We start from the raw sequence: 20,025 nt of genomic DNA on the forward strand, positions 1-20,025 counted from the left end.
GAGAGGGACCCAAAAACTGCTTAGGATGTAGCTAATCCTCCATCCATAGTGGCTGTAACCTCCCTGCAGTTCCTCTCGTACTGAGCAGGATTGCTGTCACAACAACAAATCATCAGAAGGGTAAAACTAACCTGTCTCATGACAGTCTAATCCCAGTTCATTTCCGTATTAATGGGTGAACAATCCAGTGCTTGGTGAGTTCTGCTACACAATGATAGGAAGAGCAGACATCGAAGGATCAAGAAGCAATGTTGCTATGAACGCTTGGCTGCCACAAGCCAGTTATCCCTATGGTAACATTTCTAACACCTCCTGCTTAAAACCCAAAAAGCCAGAAGGATTGTGAGGCTCTGCTTTCACAGTCTGTATTCATGCTGAAAATCAAGATCACGCGAGCTTTTGCCCTTCTGCTGCAAAGGAGGTTTCTGTCCTCCCTGAGCTCGCCTTAAGATACGTGTTACTCTTTGACAGGTGTACCGCCCCATTCAAACTCCACCAGAGGGATCCAGAGTAAAAGATGTGTGGTCTGAGGAGCAAGTTTTAGCCATAGCAGTCACCCACCTGTGTGTGAGGAAAATTGCTAGTTTGCTGTGGTGGCAAAGGATGTTTGCTTAACTTTCCTTGTTCATTTGGTGACTGGAAGAAGGATTGACCATGGCACCAGTAGATTGTTCCACGGTCAATCAAAAATTATGCCTGTTTTCCAGGGGAAATCAAGCAGATTGTTGTGTCTTTTGGCTTTTCCTGGTTAGGGGGTTGCCACAGCAGAACTCCGGTCCGCTAATGATTGGCAGTAGATTTTTACGTGCCGAGTTGCCAGCTGACACACAACCTTTAACGAAGGTACACCCATTCACACATGTCTCCACACAGAAGACGGTCTAGCTGAGAATCGAACAGGACAATGTCTTACTGTGAGGCGACAATGCTACCGCAGCACCAACACCGCAGTCAATAAAAGTATAAAGTCTTTAAAAGTCACCTTTTCACACAAAAACACAGTAAAAAGCATTTTAAAACACTTTATTATCCCTACAAAGTAAAATAAACACAAGTGATCCACTGAAAAAAAATGTTTTTGAACTACTTTAAACAACTTTTAAACTGACAGGAAAAAAGTGCACTCCTGTTTAAAAGTTATAGTTAAGTTTCATGACAGTCCGTTAAAACACAAACTCCTTTAAAAACAAGTTTCCTAAGCAGGAAAGTACAATAAAACAATACATTTTTAATGTGGAAGTTTTCTTCCTCCAAAGGAAACTTATTTGCACAGCTAAGGTAGCCAACCATCGATCCTCGAAAGCCCGCAGAAGACAGCTCTCTAATAGCTTGGCCCATTAACCTGTCTTTTTAGTCAGCTCAAATGATTAATGGTCTGGGTAAGTGGAAGGTGCCCTGAAGCTTTGGAAACTGGCCAGCTGTTATATCCTTAGCAAGCTATAACCCATATAGCTAAGGTTACTGCAGCAGTGGTCAGTATGTTGACCATCATACAATCTTTACTCAGAGTTTCTTAACACAGTAACAGTTTGTTGTCTGAAGCATGACAATGCCTATGAGAGATGGAAAAAAAATGAAAAACAGAAAAGTACAGTATGCCTGTAATTATAGAAGCTATCTACAAATAAATGCCAACTAGATATAATAAACATATTTTCAAGCAATTGCATACATGTATATATATTTACACTTGCACAAGTTACTGTATTTACATCTGGAGTCAGTGTTATTGTTCAAGTTAATTGAAACTGTTAAAATTAAATTATATTATTAGTGTCACTTGTACTAGATAAGGGGATTGAAAATACCAAGGTACAGAGGTAGGTATTTGCAGGTGGTATAATATCCGGCTCTATACTTGGGGTATTCTTTCTCCATTCTAATGTCAGAAAAGAGATGTTTCCAATTAAAAGGTGCTATTTTATGAAAGCTTTTCTCACTTATAACAAGGGAAACTGTGGTCTTTGTAAGGTAAGATAGCTTTCTGAACCCATCCTTAGGTGTTAAAGGGAGGACTTTATTTTTAGTTAATTGGCAAGTTGTGGACAGTAGGTGTGTTGTATAAGTTTGCAGGTGAGAACAGAGATGAAGTACTGTATGAACTGGGAGTGTTTAGCCAGTTTGCTTTGCAGAGAGTTGTACAGTGGTGCTCATATGGAAAGCTGTTTGGTCAATACAGTTTAATAAATCTGCAAATTCTAGTTATTGTACCCTGAATGATATTTGTTTGGGACTTAAAAGTGGTAAAGGGTACACTACATTAAAAAATGTAAAGCAGCTAGAGTCAGGCAAAGGGGGGCAGCTGTCCCAAGGTGCTGGGAGCAAGCTGTTAGGGGGCATAATCTGAACTTACGAAGAGCTACCAATAGTTACTGAGTTCAGTAACTTTATTCATGAAAGCAGCTGCAGTTGTTTAAATTAATGTGTTTAGTTGTATATTATGTGACTGTTACCATAGCAAAAAGCTCATAGCTAGAGCTCTACATTTACTCTTTTTGTCTTTAAATTAAAAGGACCATGTTTTGTTTTAATTTTTTATCAGAGGACTTTTCAGAGGGTTCTTAACTTTGGGCTGAGGAGGTTACCAACTTACCTAGCTACCTCTCTGTATTACAGGCTTGGAATACGTATGTTTACTGTTAAGGCATGTTGAGATTCTGTTTGGACGTGCAGCTTAAAATGGAGAATGAATCACAAGCTTGTATTTGATTGTTAATGTTGTCTATGTTAAGTTCAAACTGGGTCTTTAAGGACAGGGTGAGGTCCATTATGAGCCAAAATATTTGTACCAGGGAATGGCTCAATCCTGTTGCCGCTTATGTCTGAGATTGCTAGGAGATTACTGTTGGCTAGCATATGGTTTGTACCAAAAAGTATTGTGGCTTTTGTAGTGACACCAAGCGTTACACTGCTGGTTAAAATCCACTAAGAAAAAAGTTTAAATCTATCTACAGATATGTACAGCATTACTCGATAGGTGAAGAAACATGGTGATATAGTTAAATAAAGAAAACTGAATGGGGCTTTGTATTGACCTTTGGGGGGCACCAGTTGTAAAAGTATCTAGCTTTGAATGGTGATCATGGAAGATTCTTTGACCAAGATAATTATTAAGCCAGGTGATTGTGATAAACAAAAACTACAGAGATTTAGTTCTAAGTGAACAGCTGGAATAGGAGGTGGTGACTGGATTGTTCTGCCTTCACATTGGGTGGTTGGATTATAAAGCCCACTTTGTGGGTAGTCAGCTGGCTTCATTTTTTTTCCCCTTTGCAGTAAAGAGATACAGCCCAGAGGGTAGGGACTGCCTATGTATGCAATGCATGTATTAATAGTCCAAACCTCAAGGACTGTGAATGCCAGTTATTGAAGCTATGACCTAAGCATTCTCTGCTCCAATACCTTACCAAAGAGTGATAGAATAGTATATGGGCTCTGAGGATGGCCCATTTATCAGGAAGTTATAACAGTTTACTCTGTACCATTTTGCCAGCTTCAGGTGGTACACAGAAAATAAGTACCATATTGTCACAATGGTTGGTGTCAGGCTCAAATGATGCATCTCCAGCTGAATATTTTTTCATAGGGCTCAACCAACCATACAGTGCAGTAGTTTTGCAATCACTATACTCAGTTTTCTTACCAACCAGGCAAGCAGTTAATCCACCATATTTCATCACACACAAGTTAAAACAATAAATTAAGACTGAAGTTCTTCCCTTAGTCATGATTCTTGTTTAGGGCATCATTAAAAGAAAAGGATGGGAATAACTCTAAAATGCATCTCAGAACATCTGGAAAAAACATGGCTTATGGGTCCTTGGTGGCTCCCCACTCCCCCAGCTTAAGTCACTTATTTCTACCACTGCCATTATAGTGCACACTACCCCAGAGAGAGTGTGCCAAAAAGATGCAGGAAAAATTAAAGTTGAAGAGTAAGACTGAATTTTTTTCAATGATGCTCTAAACAAAAGTCGTAACTAAGGAATCAGTCAAAAGGGTGGGAAAAACTCTAAAATGCACCTCAGAACATTCAGAAACCCTGTGGCTTCTGACTGCCTAAGGGCCCATTGTCCCCTGGCTTAATTAATTTACTTCCTCAAGAGTTTTACACTGCAGTCTGTCCCAGTTAGGGTGTGCTGAAAGGATGCAGGAGAAAACCAAAAAATAAAACAATATGCGTGGAAACGTACAAAAAAGTAAACTGAATAATGTGGGAGGGCCATGATTGGATGGGGGCACACAATGGAGCTCTTCACCTAGTGTACCATTTCACCTAAGCCTGGCTCTGATAACAGCAACATAATAGGCAACTTTATACAAGTGCTGATGTGGTCTTGTAGAAGTATTCAGATGTGCTTACTTTAAAAATGGAACCTTCTAATCCAGCTCCTGCACCAAAAAGATTAACAGTCTATTAATATCAGCCTGATGTTTAACCATAAATATGAGTACATGCAATGCTCTAATAACCATGCTACTGACTGATGGGTCTTACCATTTAGAATGTATACTAGAGGGATTCAAAACATCCAGCACCACTCCCCCTACATTCTTTGCTAATTATAAAATCAGTCTCGTACAGACATGAAGTACAGTTTGAACCGCTGCTCACACACCTTAGGGCCACTATACGTTTCAGTGCATAAATTACCCTGTGAAATGATGCATATGATACACACGTTTTGAAAACATAACTTCCATAAGGGCTTCTGTGTTCTCATGAGGGGACGATCATGTTAATGATGTAGATCCATTAAGCACAGAGCTTGTATACTTACGATCTCATTATCTTTAGAAATGTTTACAGTCTCACACATAAAATGTTTAGACAGCCCATTAAAATAAAGCAGACATCTTTCTGGTGCAGTTAAATTGCCATTTTCATTCACATAGCTATCAGAAATGTCAGTTTTCATATTCACTGCCTTTACTCACTACAGATGGGGAACTGCACGTATGAAAAACAGGGTTTTTCTTTACCTGAGATGAAATGACCTAGTTAAACATTAGTATTCATTTGCTGTAATTTTGGCAACCCTTTGATAATTAAATTGCCCAGAAGGAGGAGAAATACACTTAGAATACTCACAGTATTATTTTTTTTTGTCTGACTCGCACACTGTTTATGTTTAAATTTTAGCTCAATAACTGCATTTGTAATGCTGGCAAATTTCAGACTCTTCCCTCCAAATGCAGGGCTTGTGTCTGAAAATACTTTCACATCAGATCATCTGCTTTTCTTAGTTGGTGGTACTGTCATCATAAAACTCTGCAAATATACACAAATGCACAACCACCTTTAGAAAAATTATACCTGAAATTGCAAGCTTTCAGAAAACGTAATTAGACTTTGGGAAGGCTGCTTGATGCTTTGTGAAAACACTTAATAATAAGCAACTTCTGTTGTAAAACAGTACTTACACAATAATGATAGGTCATTCTTATTCAATTAAGCATATGCTGACTGGACAGCCCAACCAGCATGTCTGTTATAAATCAGGCATATAACAATAGAAAAAAGTCCGGGAGCTAAAGTACCATTCAGTGGCCAGACTTTTTATTGGAATATGCTACAGAAGAACAGTGCAAAACAGAAAAATCAGTATGTTAGCAAAAATGAAGACATAGAAACATATTTAATTTTCCTTCTTTTTTTTGTGCTGTCCCTAAGACTCGGCAGACTCTGGAAGCTCTCAACTGTCCAATTTTTCACAGAATGACAAAATTTTTGCCTCACAGGCTTACTGTATTTATATAACACAGAAACAGATTTTCTCTTTTCTCCATTGCTTGTCTTCAGCAGCCTGATGTACTGTGCATACGTGGGAATGTAAGTCCCATATGCACGCACAGTACATCACAAACCTTAGAAGAAAACTACAGTGCTGTTTTACAAAGACATTTAAGAAAGGTAAGGAATTTCTTTCCTAAATAATGTCATTGTATAACAGCAGTAACCCCCTTATGGGTGTGGTTATATCAGGATTTACCCACGGTTGGCTTTGTTTAATCACTCAGGCTTCGCTCTTGTAATCAAACCACAGTCACCTTTTTAGGTGCTTTCAGCCGGTGCGAAAGTTCTCAGTCCGACCACCAGCATGCAATACCCATCATTCAGCTTTAATGCCATAACAGTATCATGGAGAATGATACTGTTATGGTGATTGTGCTAAAGCCATAAAGTGGGCTGTTGAGGTGGGTTATTGTCACTTTGATGGAGCATTTTTGTATAGTAACAAAGACAACAAGGGTGACGCTATAAGGGAGAATTTATTTATTTATTTTATTTATTTATTGACGTTTGTTCACTGGAAAAGTCCACTGGACCAAGGAAGTCCATTTTCAGTGGAGGCCCAGGGAGAAAGGCTCCATATAGTAATAAAAGCAAGTACATGAAAATTATTTACAGAAATTACATAAAAAAGTTTAAAAAACAACATTTCATAGAATGCACATTAAAAAATTACATAGAATGAACTAGACCTGCTACAAACTTTCTGACACAAAGGTTGAGGATCTTCATAGTAAGGGGTACAATAATAACGTGACATAGTGCAAAACAAAATATGTTAGGATGAGACTGTTATATGCGGCAACAGAGGTTTAGGGTAAGAAGGCCATAAATAAAACAACCAAGGTGAGAATATGAATGAATAGTCGAAGTTGGTTTGAGGGCAAACAGCAGTTACTTAATAGAACAGTAGGGAAGGAGGGAAGAAAGAAAGAGTAAGGAGAGAAAAGAGAGAGGTGGAACAGGAAAAAAATGAAAGGAAGGGGTGAACAGAGGAGAAAAGAAAGGTAGAATAAAGGGGGTGGGAGGAAAGGAAAAGGGTAGTGAAGCTAAGTGGAGGCATAAGAAGGGCAGAGAAAGTAAAAGTTCAACTGATGAAAAAGAATGTATATTAGAGAAAGGTGGGAGCAGACAGGTTTAGGGTTATATTGGTAGATTTAAGTAATGCCTGAGTGAATGGAGGAACAGTTACACGTTCATTTGGAGAGATGATTGTGTAGTCCAGTTTTAAAATTGGAAGGGCTTTCTTGTAAGCGGATAGAAGGAGGTAGATTGTTCCAGAGTTTAGCTATGCTCCAAGAGTATAATAGTTGACCTGCAAGTAGCTTGGGTTTATGAATTTGGAGAAGATACTGATGTTCAGAATGAAGAGGCCTAACAGGATTATAGAGGGAGACTAAGGAGCTAAGCGCAGGACAGTCCTGAGGTTTAATATGTGTGTTTGTAAGTTGAAGTAAGAGTACGAGATGGGGGAATTCCAGCCACTGAAGGTATTTTAGGGCAGTGCAGTGATGATTAGAGCGGTGACTATTAGTGGCAAATTTAGCGATCTTGTTATAACATGTTTCTAATTTTGTTTTCAGGGACGATTGCAGGTTGGCTTGTAAAGGAGCACCATAAGTTAGAGAGGGAAGATGGTAAGATAGTGCTATAGTTTTTTTTTTTGGAGGGGAGGGAGAGGAACTTCTGTCTATAAAGAAGCCCAAGTTTTTTGTGGGTCTTGGTGATATTATTTTGAATATGAAGATCACATTTAAGGTTTTCATCAATTATTACCCCTAACAGTTTAATACCTACCTGAGAAGATTACACATGGAACACTGAAGAGAGAGGATATATTTTACACTGGAAAGCTTTGGTGTACTTGCCTCTGTAAAATTTAAAGTTGCACTACATTATTCAGGTAGTCTGTACCTTTACTCAGTGAAGACACTGAGAACAGTTCTGCTGCAACTACATTCGTTTATTGCATACGAGGTATTTTTACATCTAGCTTAACAATGAAAAATATACACAAATAACAAAACCGTACTTCAGCTTACAGCATCAGATCTGCAAGGATAGCAAAATCAAAGTCTCTCTTACAAAAGAAAAAGTCCCAATCTTTATAGTGTCTTTTCTGCCTGCATCAGCAGTTTTGGAAATTTCCCAGAATAATATGTCTTTCCTCTCAAGCTGATTTACTGACAGTTTGTTTTCCATATCTTAAACATTCTGTTCCTGAAGAATAACTCCTTTCATCCTTGGCCTATCTTGCATATCATATTGATGAGACACAGTTGCATACAAGAGTTCATTTTGTCCTGCTTGTAGATAATAAAGTTCACAAGCTGCGCAGTTTATTATTTATTTTCAATTAAAAAGTGGAAAATAACTGTTCATTTTTGACTTCAGTTGTACACATTGAAACCTTTTCCAATTTATCTAGGTTAACCATCATGATTTGTTGGATTGTATAAGTTTTCCACAAATAGCAACTTAGGTAGCAATTTCAGATAGTTAATATGACTATAATGCCTAACACTACTAATACAGGATGTATCAACCAATTTAGCAGTTTTTTTCCTGATTTTGACCAACCAGTAAAGATATCCCACCAACTGTGAGAAGTGTCTTTTTGGGTCTTTTCAGCCAAACTAAGTAATTTATCTTTTGCAATGATGCTTAATGCCTCAGAATACTTTTAGAATAATATCAGGCTAGGTCCTTGCCAATTACTATCCCATGGACCATCCATCTGGAATGTCTTGATTAATACCTATGTCCCAGAGGGAAGGTTTTTTCTGGCATAACAGGATCCTTTGACCGCAATTTGAATGCTTGCATTTCTGATCAATTTTGACACAATTCAGAAATATCCTTTAACCATTGTTGATACTGTGCAATTTCTAATAATGGTCTGTGTGTACTAACAGTAGGATTGAATGGCAATTGTACAGGCATTTTCCTGCCTGTCTTGACTTCAAAAGGTGAAATTCCTGTTTTACTGTGTGCAGTTGCTCTGACACTCAGCAAGATGCCAGGCAAATGTTGTACCCAATTTATGCCTTTTTCCAAGCAGGCGTTCCTTAAGAGTCCGGTTCATTCTTTTAACAATCTCATTGGACTGAGGATGGTAAGGAACATGAAATTGTTGCTGGATACCAAGCAAATCACACAAAGCTTTCATCAGTTTACTGACAAATTGTGGCCAGTTATCGGATTTGATAACTTGTGGCCATCCCCAATGACAAAAAATGTTTTTCCATAAGGCTTCTGCTGTAGCCTTAGCCATCATTGTTTTGGTAGGAATTGCTTCTACCCATTTTGAAAAAAACATCAACTACCACTAGAAGATACCTGTACCCACCTTTAGCTGGGGGTAATGGGCCTGCAAAGTCAATTTGGATGGCATACCCCAAGGTCCATCCGCTGGAGTTACCCTTAGTAACTGTGGCTTTTTCAATTGACCCTTAGTAACTGTGGCTTTTTCAATTGAGCATTAACCTGCAAACATATTAAGCATTCAGCATGCACTAAATCGCAGATTTTCTTTAACTGTGGATGCCAATACTTGTTCTTTACAATGGGCCATAACTTTTGTGTACCCAAATGTCCCAATACCTGATGATCAAATTTCACTAACTGTCGTGCCTGTTGGTATGGTATATAAGGAAGACTAGAACTGTCTTCAAAACATTTTGCATAATATTGCCCTGACTTTCTCCTACAAGATTAAATTTTTCTAACTCTTCCCGCAGTCCAAACGTAGTTTGGATCTGAAGCAAATCATGCTGCAAATTCTGAGCTGAAAATGTCTTTATGGCATGTACTGCAGTGGGTTTATTTGGTAAACCAGAAAGGTGTTCTGTAGGATACAATTGCATTCCTCCCTTTGCTGCCTTTTTTTGCCATTTGATCAGCATAGTTATTCAAATGAAAAATTTAATTTGTAGCTTTTTGATGAGCTTTTACCTTTAAGATACTGTAGCAACCCACAAGGGACTGACTACGAACCAAATTCCAAATAGTCTGTAACAGACACATGCTTGAGTGGTTTGCCTATATTATCAACAAACTCTTTCCTTGTCCATGTAGACATATGCATCCACAGAGAATTAACTATGTATGCATTGTCTGACAGATGGAAAATGCTGTAACACATAAAGAACTGCTTTCAGTTCAGCTCGCTGAGCAGACATGTGTCCCGGTAACCAAATCAGAGTCAGCTGTCTCATAGAAGGGTTTTCTGGTACTAATGCAAATACAGTCCAATATTGTCCATTGTCCCAAAGTCGAGCACCGTTAACAAAGACGGATGGCCTGTCTTCCTGAAAATCAGGAGACAGAATGGGCTTTTCTGGATTTGAAATGTGCCTAATGCATTCGTGCCATTTTCCTTCATATCCCATGAAGTTAGATAAGTAATACTTATCTCCTGCTTTTATTGTAACTTGCTTGACACTAAATAATGCCAACCATTTTGCAAACACTGCTTGACTGATGTCATTAATCAGTTTATTTAGCTGAGTCTCATTTACCAAAGCCTGTATGACATAATGTGGTGTTTGTACTATAATGTCATTGGAAAAAGCTGTTAGGTATTCAGTTTGTTTTAAACCCCAGTAAATGGCCAAAAGTTGCTGAATGCATGGGTGATATCCCCTCTCAACATGTGTCATCTTTCTACTGAAGAATGTAATGGGGAGTAAAGTCTTTTCCATTCTAGCATCAGAGCCCTGAGGCCACTCCTGTAAAAACACAACAGAGAGTGCGTTGGGTCCAGCTGCTGCCTGTAACACAAAGGGATGTGTTAGACTTGGACCTACTAATTCTGTAGCCTTGGCCAATGCTGCCTTTAAATCACAAAAAGCCATATTTTCCTTTGGTCCCAACTCCAGAAAGGGTAATTCTTTCTGGCTAGAAAGCATGTCATACAGAGGAACTGCTATGCTGGCATAATCCTCTATGAATTTGCGATTATAATTCATAATACCTAGAAATTTATGCAAATCCGGAATGGTAACGGGTTTATCCATTTGCAAAATTCCCTGCACCCTCTCCAAGCAAGGAGCACACCCAGAAGGACATAAAATAGTACCTAGAAACTTTACTTCAGATGACATGACTTCTACTTTTTCACTTTTAACTTTAAACCCTGCCTCCTGCAGTGTTTGAAGGACCTGTATTACTTTATCTAAATGCTGTTCTTTTGTTTCAGACTGTATTAGTATGTCATCAGTGTAATGCAGAACAGAATTATCAGATTCTAGACCTTGTAGTATTCGTCCAACTCTTTGGTGAAATATAACTGGACTGTTTTGAAACCCCTGTGGTAACCACGTCGTGACAGACTGTTCATTTTGAAAAGTAAAGGCAAACTTTTGCCAATCTTTTTCCTGCAGTGGCACTGCAAAGAAACCATTAGCTAAGTCTATGACCATAAACCACTGACTTTGTGGGGTTTTATTCTTGCTGCTAGCTCTGGGATCCCTGGAATCAGATGAGTCCAGGGAGTCGTGAATTGGTTTACTTTTCGTAAATCAATAACCAATCGGTAAGTGCCACCTTTCTTTTTAACTGGCCATATGGGTGAATTGGGTCTATATTAGAGCATCGAAGTTTCAAAACTTTGAATGTTCTAATATCGAACCCTATTCAGCAAAAGCTGAAAATATCAAAGCAACACAAAACCAAATTTTTTCCTAGGGAAAGAATTCGGTTGTCCATTTCTGTTGCTTCGGTATTTTCAGCACTGTGGTGGAAAGTTACAGGTCGGGTTCAGGTAAGTGTGCGATTGAGTGCGGGATAGGGTAGTTAGGGTTAGGGTGCGGGTTAGGTATCTGTGTGATTGTGTGGACGTGAGGGTTAGGGCGAGTTAGGTGAGTTAGGGTTAGGGCACAGGTCAGGTAAGTGTGCGATTGTGTGGACGTGAGGGTTAGAGTGGGGTAGGTGAGTTAGGGATAGGGTGCGGGTAAGGTGAGTGTGCGATAGTGACAGACCTTAGGGTTAGGGTTTGGGTTAAGGCAAGTAGATAGTTAGTGGTGTGTGTATAGTTTAGTGTAGGGTTAGGTGTAAGATTTTAGGTGTATGTATGTGTGTGGATTGCTGTTTCTTTGGTGTGCTTGTCTTGTGTGCATGTGTTTTGGAACAGCAAATATTTTTCCCTAGGAAAAAATTCGCTGTTCTGTATGTTTGATGTTTTCAGCTTTTGCTGAACAGGATTTGATATTAGAACATTCGAAGTTTTGAAACTTTGATGTTCTAATATAGACCCAGGTGAATTTGTAGGGCTATTTCCCTTTTGAATTATTCCCACATTAAGCCATCGTTGTACACAGTTTTGCGTGTCTGTTTGTACTTTCTTTGGAATCAGATGCTGTTTTTGAAATGGTGGAATAAAATCTTCATCACTACCTACAGAAACTGCTTCCTGTAGCTTCCCACAGTCTGTGGCCCTTTGAGACCACAACATAGGGAACTGTTGTTTTACCTTTGACCATACTTCATTTTCAGTAGGGCTGACAGTACGGCCCTTTTCAGAACTGTTTGATACATGTATTGCCTCAATCATACACAGCATGGGACCTTGTCCTTGCCATATAATGCCATTAGGAAGGTCTATGACAATTCCCATTTTGGACAATATATCCATTCCCAAGATTGTGGATTGCAAGAATTATGCATCAAAAATACCCCTTTCACTGGTTCCCCTTGATGGGAGAATTGTAATTTTACAGGTTTACTACCTATGGCTAGACATATAGAACCATTAAAACCTGAAATACATGTACGTTTAGACAAGTCAGGAGGCAAATGCCTACCTGTTACTGAGACAGCTGCTCCTGTATCTAGAAGAACATCTTCCCACAGGTTCCCCTCTACCCAAATGTTAATAAGTGGTCGCCCATCTTTCCTCTCCTTGAAGTTAGTCAAGAAAGAGACTTGGGTAGGGGGGTCACACCCCTATAGTGCATCTACTTCCCACCCTGAATCATCGGTGGTATTAGACTGCAAAGGATATAATTACAGTGTTTCTTCGACTTCTTCACAGTCAACATAAGAAGATCAATTGAGTTCCTGATGCAAGGCTATTTGTTGCTGATAATTAGGATTTACTGGACCCTCAGGAACAAAGTCAGAAGGAACAGTTGTATCCTGTGTGCTAACAATATTACCTTGTACATTGACACTAGGTGTCACACCATCACTTTGCTGTACTGGGAATACTGACTGTTGAGTGTTTGTGGTATATAGGGGTTGTTGCTGTAGTCCCCTATTACCCTCTGTCACATATTGCTATGAAGTGTACCACTGTGTTTGTACTTCTGGCTGCATTACCTGTTGCTGTCGTGGTACACATGGCTTAGCAAAATTTTTCACAGTAAAAAACTTACCCTTTGCCTCTTGTTCCTGGCGCCATCTGCTATAATATTTACAATAATTTTTAGTATGACCCACCTGTTTACAGGAATAACAAATAGGCTGTCTCTTTGGAGGACCCTGTACAGATTGAGTAACTTGACAAGTTGAGTGGCTGGGGGAGTTGATGTTGCCTGTTGTTGCCCTTGTATAACTTGTCCTGATATGATTGTCCTATTAGCTGCTGTGGGACTTGCTGTCCCTGATTAATCCATCTCCCACGTCCCCTTCCCCTTACTTCACTAACAATGGGTGCAGAACGGGGAGTGTAAATCTTTTGCTTGTGAATATCATTATCTTTACACATAATATGCGCTCTCAGCAATTTATCCACTAACTCTGTGAGTGTATTTGAAGATTCCTCATAAATAAGTTTGATATCCCCTGGAACACCTTCCAAATGGTCTAGAAAGGAGCGCATAACAGCTTTTTGAAAATTCTCATATTTTAAATCTTCTTCATCATTGCCATTAACTAGCATATATGCTAGCTGGTAATGTTCAGCCTGTTCTTTCAAGGAATCGCAGACTGTCATTTGAAACTGATCTAAAAGTGTTGGTGTGAGAGATTGCCCTCTGGTGTATGCTAACAATACTGCTGTCATTCTTAGGTGTTTAGTTTGTATTGGATACCGCTTCTGCTGAATATAAGCCATGAAACTCTTAAGAATAAAATTCCAGAAGCAATGCTCAAGTGTATCATTCCATACAGTGCTATAGTTTTAAGAACCCAAGCTTCAAATGTAATCATGTTATTAAAAATACCCTTCTGTTCATCACACTTAGGGAGAGTTTCTAATATTCTAGACTGATGATAAACTTCAGCAGAAAAACCAGCTGAGCTAATGATGGGACTGGTAACAGTAGTTTCTAGTGCTTTAGATTGATATTTTTCTAACAAGGTTTGTTGTTGTTGTTGTGTCTTTTGGCTTTTCCCGGTTAGGGGTCGCCACAGCGGAACTCCGGTCCGCTAATGATTGGCAGTAGATTTTTTACGTGCCAATTTGCCAGCCCTGACGCACAACCTTCAACGAAGGTATGCCTATTCACACGTCTCCACGCAGAAGACGCTCTAGCTGAGAATTGAACCGGACAGCATCTTCCTGTGAGGCAACAACTTTACCGCAGCACCACCACCACAGTATTTCTAACAGGGTTTGTAATTTAAAAAAATCTTGATAAGCTAAATCTGCTGCTCTAGCAGCATCAGATTCCTGTGTCTCTAATTGAGCTTGTAATGTGTTAGTCTCCTCCCTTGCAACAATTACATCATGCTGTGTGCCAGCCAGTTGCTTGTCATATTTTTTTTGCAAATGGACAATTAACCCTTCTATTATACCAATAGCTTTACTGCCTTGTTTAATAATAGTTTGTGTAAAGGTCTTAATTTCAGTCTGTGAGACTTTTAAAAACTGAGAAAATTCATTTGTACAGTCAGCAGTGTCAGCATGCATTTTACCAGATGCATTTCATTTATCACAGTAAGTCTGAAAGTGACCCATGAGGTCAAGATCCTGCTGGTTGCTAACTTTACCAATCCAGTTTTTAAACTTCTGCAAATCAGACTGTAAAGTACAAACTTTGACATTTGCATCACCCTCTAATAAATCTTTTGCAACAGGATATATAGAAACAGGAACCATTGTCTGCGCTTTAAGCATTACTTTATCCTGTTGTGTTCCAGGTTTTGTACAATACGTTTATGACAAGGCATGCAAAAAGCAACATTTAAATCATTGCAAAGTAACACATTTCTGTACATTCTGTGACACTTCTGCCTTATGTAGTAAAGACTTGCAGGTGCTAACATGCTGATTATACTATGTATGTAAATAATTCCACACATTTACATATGATTCAGATACATCACCATTAAAAGATTTGGTGCACTTCTTGGCATTTTCATGAATTGCATTCATTGTTAATAGAAAAACAGAAGAAAATATTTACCACAAATGTGCAGGACAAGGTGGCCAGTCTTGACATGGAGATCAGTTGTGGGAGAATTCTCGGCTGTCTTTCACTAGATGCTGGTGAAACAAATTGTCAGCAGTGGAGAATTTGGACCTCGTATATCACCAACTCTCTGAAGGAGAATTTCTGTACTGCCCTGTACTGCACTGCAGTGTTTGTCCTCCAGTCAATGGACAAAGTTTTAGAAGAGAAGAGTCTACTCTAAAAAGGTCTGTGCTGGAATGTCGTACTGTGAGAGGCATCTCTTCAGGTCACCCCCCCCTGGACTGGTCTCGTCACTGCAAAATTTTAAGTTGCACTACACTTTTTAGGTAGTCTGTATCTTTACTCAATGAAGACACTCAGAACAGTTCTGCTGTTACGACATTCATTTACTGCATACAAGGTATTTTTACATCTAGCTTATCAATGAAAGATGTACACAAATAACAAAACAGTACTTCAGCTTACAGCATCAGATCTGTAAGGCTAGGAAAATCAAAGTCTCTCTTACAAAAGAAAAAGTCCTAATCTTATAGTGTCTTTTCTGCCTGCATCAGCAGTTTTGGAAATTTGCCAGAATAATATGTCTTTCCTCTCAAGCTGGTCTGCTGACAGTTTGTTTTCCACGTCTTAAACATTCTGTTCCTAAAGAATAACTCCTTTTGTCCTTGGCCTATCTTGCGTATCATATTGACAAGAGACAGTTGCATACAAGAGTTCGTCTTGTCCTTCTTGTAGATAATAAATTTCACAAGCTGCACAGTTTATAAGAGATAAAACATTTTACTTCTGATTCTTATTAACAATGAATGCCAAGCTATATGCTTTTGCCAAGAATTCAAACTAAGTGCACTCTACACACTGAAATACAGAATATTTATTTTACATTTTCAGAAAAAATCCACCGAAATCCATTTTTAACCTGTTCGTTACTCTGATAATCTCTGTTCTGAGGTGGTATGCAAATAATTAGAAAAAAGTCTGAAAAGCCTGCAATTTGAGGACACTCATCTCTTCATTATTAACTGGCCTGTTCCCCTACAGCCTGGTGATGATTTAGTCACTAAAAAAAGAGTCTGTAGAATTGATGTGACATGTATCTTTTAGCTACGAGAGGCTTTGGAAGCATGCAAAGATGAAGGTCTTTTGAAATCTATTGGTGTGTCAAACTTCAACACTAGACAGTTGGAGAAGATGTTGAATAGACCAGGACATGAATACAAATCAGTCTGTAATCAGGTTGAATGTCATCCATATCTAAAGCAGGAGAAACGTTTCAAGTTTTGTATAGCCAATGGTATTGTTCTTGTTGCCTACGGTCCTATTGGATCATCTCAAGATGTTAAGTGTATTGACCGGGGTACTCTTGTTGTACTGAAGGATCTCCAGTTAATTTCTGTTGCCAAGAAATGTGGCAGCACTGTTGCCCAGATAGCCTTATAATATCTACTGCAGAGTGGAATTGCAGTCATCCCTAAAAGTTTTAATCTTGGAAGAATTAAAGAAAATTTTCAGGTATTTCACTTTACATTAGCTGAACAGGATATAAAAATAATCAATAGTATCCCTATAAAGACTTGCTAAACTGTCTCTAATAAATCTGTGGAGTTTCATCTGGACTTTTGCTGTTTTTTTCCACATTTCTGGTGTGATTATTAGTTGGATTCTTGTTTGTTTGGTTTTATTCTGCACTCCATAATACCAAGTCATTAGCAGGCTGATGCAGTAAAAGCAGAAAAATGTTTCACCACAAAATAAATAAATAAATAATCATCATTAAATGTGAAAAAAAATTGTTTGCTATAGGTCCTACACTAAGAAAGGTATCTCATAAACACATCTCTCCAGTTGAAATGGGATTTCACATTAAATATCTAGCTCTTTAGTTTGACTCGTATACATTTTTTACTACTTATGCTGATAACCAACATATTAGATTGAATATTAACTAGAACCTTCCTAAACTGTCAGACATTTCTCCTCTCCTGAAGCATAGACTGCAATAGGCAAAACTATGTTCACAGAAGCCCTGTAGCCCAGGACTAAACAGTTCCCCGTAGTATAAAACACCTCTGTGGCAACATTTGTTACTTGTAATAAAAAAGGTCAAAATTAGTAATAACTCTTTAATTTTCATATTACTTCACTTGAATTTTGGCCCCCTTTTAATTGTGCATGCATGCACATTATCTAGGTTACCTGGATTCCCATCACTTCCTACTACAATTTTATATGTTCTTGAATATAAACTGTGCACAACTGACAAAGCCTTTTCCAAAAAAACTGGCTTTATACCTAACACATCACACAATACGTAACCTAATCTCATGAATGAATGCTCTCTTTTTGCACTACAGTAACAAACCTGCTGCATTAATTGGTACCACTATATTGGCAGTTGGTGCAGAGTGTTAAGACTGTGAGCTATAGTTCCTGTGGTACAGAGTACCTATTGTGTGACTTTAATCTCTTAACAAGACATTGCTCCCAAGTCACCCATGAAAAGGGACCAAGTCCAGTGAGCCTACCTGATTAACAAATGGATATTGTTATTATTAAGGGTATTAAATGAGTAAACATGTATGAAAATAAAAGACAAAAAGAGAAACTGACAGCACACATTTTTTTTTTTGGGGGGGGTGGCATAACAGTTAAGGTCTTTATCTCATAGATACAAGGTACATGGCTTGATTTTGGCCTCTGCTTATTGGCTATGTTTATCAGTGTCTGCAGACTGATAGCCTAGTAATAACCTATTAACCACTGGAGACCTGATTGCCCTGAATCTCCTGTTTCTTCACAAGTACAATACTTCCACCAATTCTAGAATCAAGGGTCTCAGTCTTCACCAACAGTTAAAACACGATGGATGTTCATATCTATAACCATGCGCCTCCCAAACTTCTGGAATAAACTTCCTCTGCATGTTTAGCAGTGATACTCACTATCTTCCATTAAACAAACATGACTGGATGGGTATGCACAGAAGTACACAGGATTGATTGCTATGGCCCTCCTGTTGAAAGGTGGTATGGCCTGAGGGAGGAAAATGGCATATCATGAATGGTCATAAGACTCAGTGGCCTTGGAATGTGGATGAATCTACTTTCACAACATCCCTCTTCCCTAATTGAATTTCTGCAAGTTACTGTCCAGATGAAATGATAATTAACATGGCCATATTCAGAAAACTAAAAAGGTACTCTATGTGCCACTGAAATTATTTTTCTAAATGCCCATTACATACCATACTGTAGTAAGTGTTCAATGGAAGTTCAATGTATAACTATAAAGTTCTTCTTCACTTCCTCACATCAGTATACAGGAAACTGTTTTCAATAAATGGAAGCAGAAATCTTAAATTCCTCACCTCACTGTACATGTTTTGAGCACTCCTTGAACAGGCTGCTGGCTCCACTTACTCTCACAGCAGCAATGAGGTGCAGATCATATGTCTAACTATAGGGATAGCAAAAAAAGGACAAAAGGATTCAGGATTTAAGTTTTCTTAAATGCTTTCCAAAAGGAAATTCCAGATTTTAGTTAAGGCCATACAAAATGCTTTTTCTATAAGTACATTTACGCACCAAGTATCTCACAAATAAATTGATTAAAAGATCTAAGATCTCTAGAAGGAAGATATGAATGGATTATTCCTCTAAGGTGATTGCACATATTTAGGTATAGCATTTTAAATGCCAACAATTTTACTTAGTTTAACATGGTAATTATTTTGTGACACTTTATTAAGAAAAGATTCAAAATTTAAGAAAGCAAGGGCAGATTTCTACAAATTAGATCACTGACAAACTATATGTAACATAAAGTTGTTAACCTGAAGAAAGAATGGGCAAAAATGAAGTTTGGCATTGGGTGGGGTGTAAAAGAGGTACGTAAATCTATACAGTATGGAGTAGCCACAGCTGAAATTTAAAGAGGACATAAGAACCAACAGTGTGATGGAAGGCAATGGTTATTTACTGTTAAGTGAAAAATGGCACAAAAGACAAACAAATATATATTGACAGAGAGTAGAGTTCAAAAGACATTGCAAAGACAGAGGGCAAGGAAATTTATTTATATCATGGGGAGGGGAAGTAGTGCAAGCAGGAGAAGCTTTAGTAGGACTGAGGAGCACAGAGAGGAAATGTGCAATAGCTGTGTGATACATAAACCAATGGATCTGTTATGGAGGAGAGGCCATTGATGTCAGGTGAAAACACCTTTAGGGAACAAAATAAGAAGAGTCAAAACTGAGGTGGCTGAGAAGAGAAGGGTTTGAATACTTCAATTGTTTGCCTAGAAAACACATATATGGACTACGGAAAACTTTCAAGAAAAGTTGAGGGTTAAAAATGATGGGTACATAGTATGCGTAGAGGTATTGTAAGTGTACTTCAAACAGATCATAACTCAGTGGCTTAAGACAAGAAATGCAATGCTAATTACACGATGAAAACTTGCAGACGAAGGAGCTGTATGTTGGCAGACTCAGAGATTAGAGTGTTGCCCACACATAAGGAAGTGAAGATGGAATTGAAAAGCAGAGGATGGTAAAGTGTAAAGTTACAGAGTGCATAACAGCTGTAAGGAATCTGCAGACAAAAGGAGAATTACAACAGAATTTAACTAAACATCTAATATTAAATTTACAAGTTGCTGGAAGCAATAACTAAAAAGGTCAGTTAAAATGGTAAAGGAGAAAAAAGGGCTTCAATTAATTCATGGATGCTTGCTAAAAAGCTAGGCCCCAAAGTGTTCTTTCACTATGTGTATGGCCATTTATTTGACACATTCAACCCTTAAAATTGTTTTATTGTAAGTTGTAAAAAAAAAAAAAAAAAAAAAAAGTTCATGTGCCTCTGTATGCAGTAC

General features: G+C 38.4%; 1 pseudogene; it reads left to right on the plus strand.

Moving 5' to 3' along the window:
• LOC122803850 overlaps window positions 1–16,734 on the plus strand; it is an 88,360-nt pseudogene extending 71,626 nt beyond the window's left edge.
• The last annotated feature ends 3,291 nt before the right edge of the window (window positions 16,735–20,025 follow it).

Source organism: Protopterus annectens, chromosome 6.part0 (assembly GCF_019279795.1).
Source record: "Protopterus annectens isolate FY-2018-M chromosome 6.part0, PAN1.0, whole genome shotgun sequence".
NCBI lineage: Eukaryota > Metazoa > Chordata > Ceratodontiformes > Protopteridae > Protopterus > Protopterus annectens.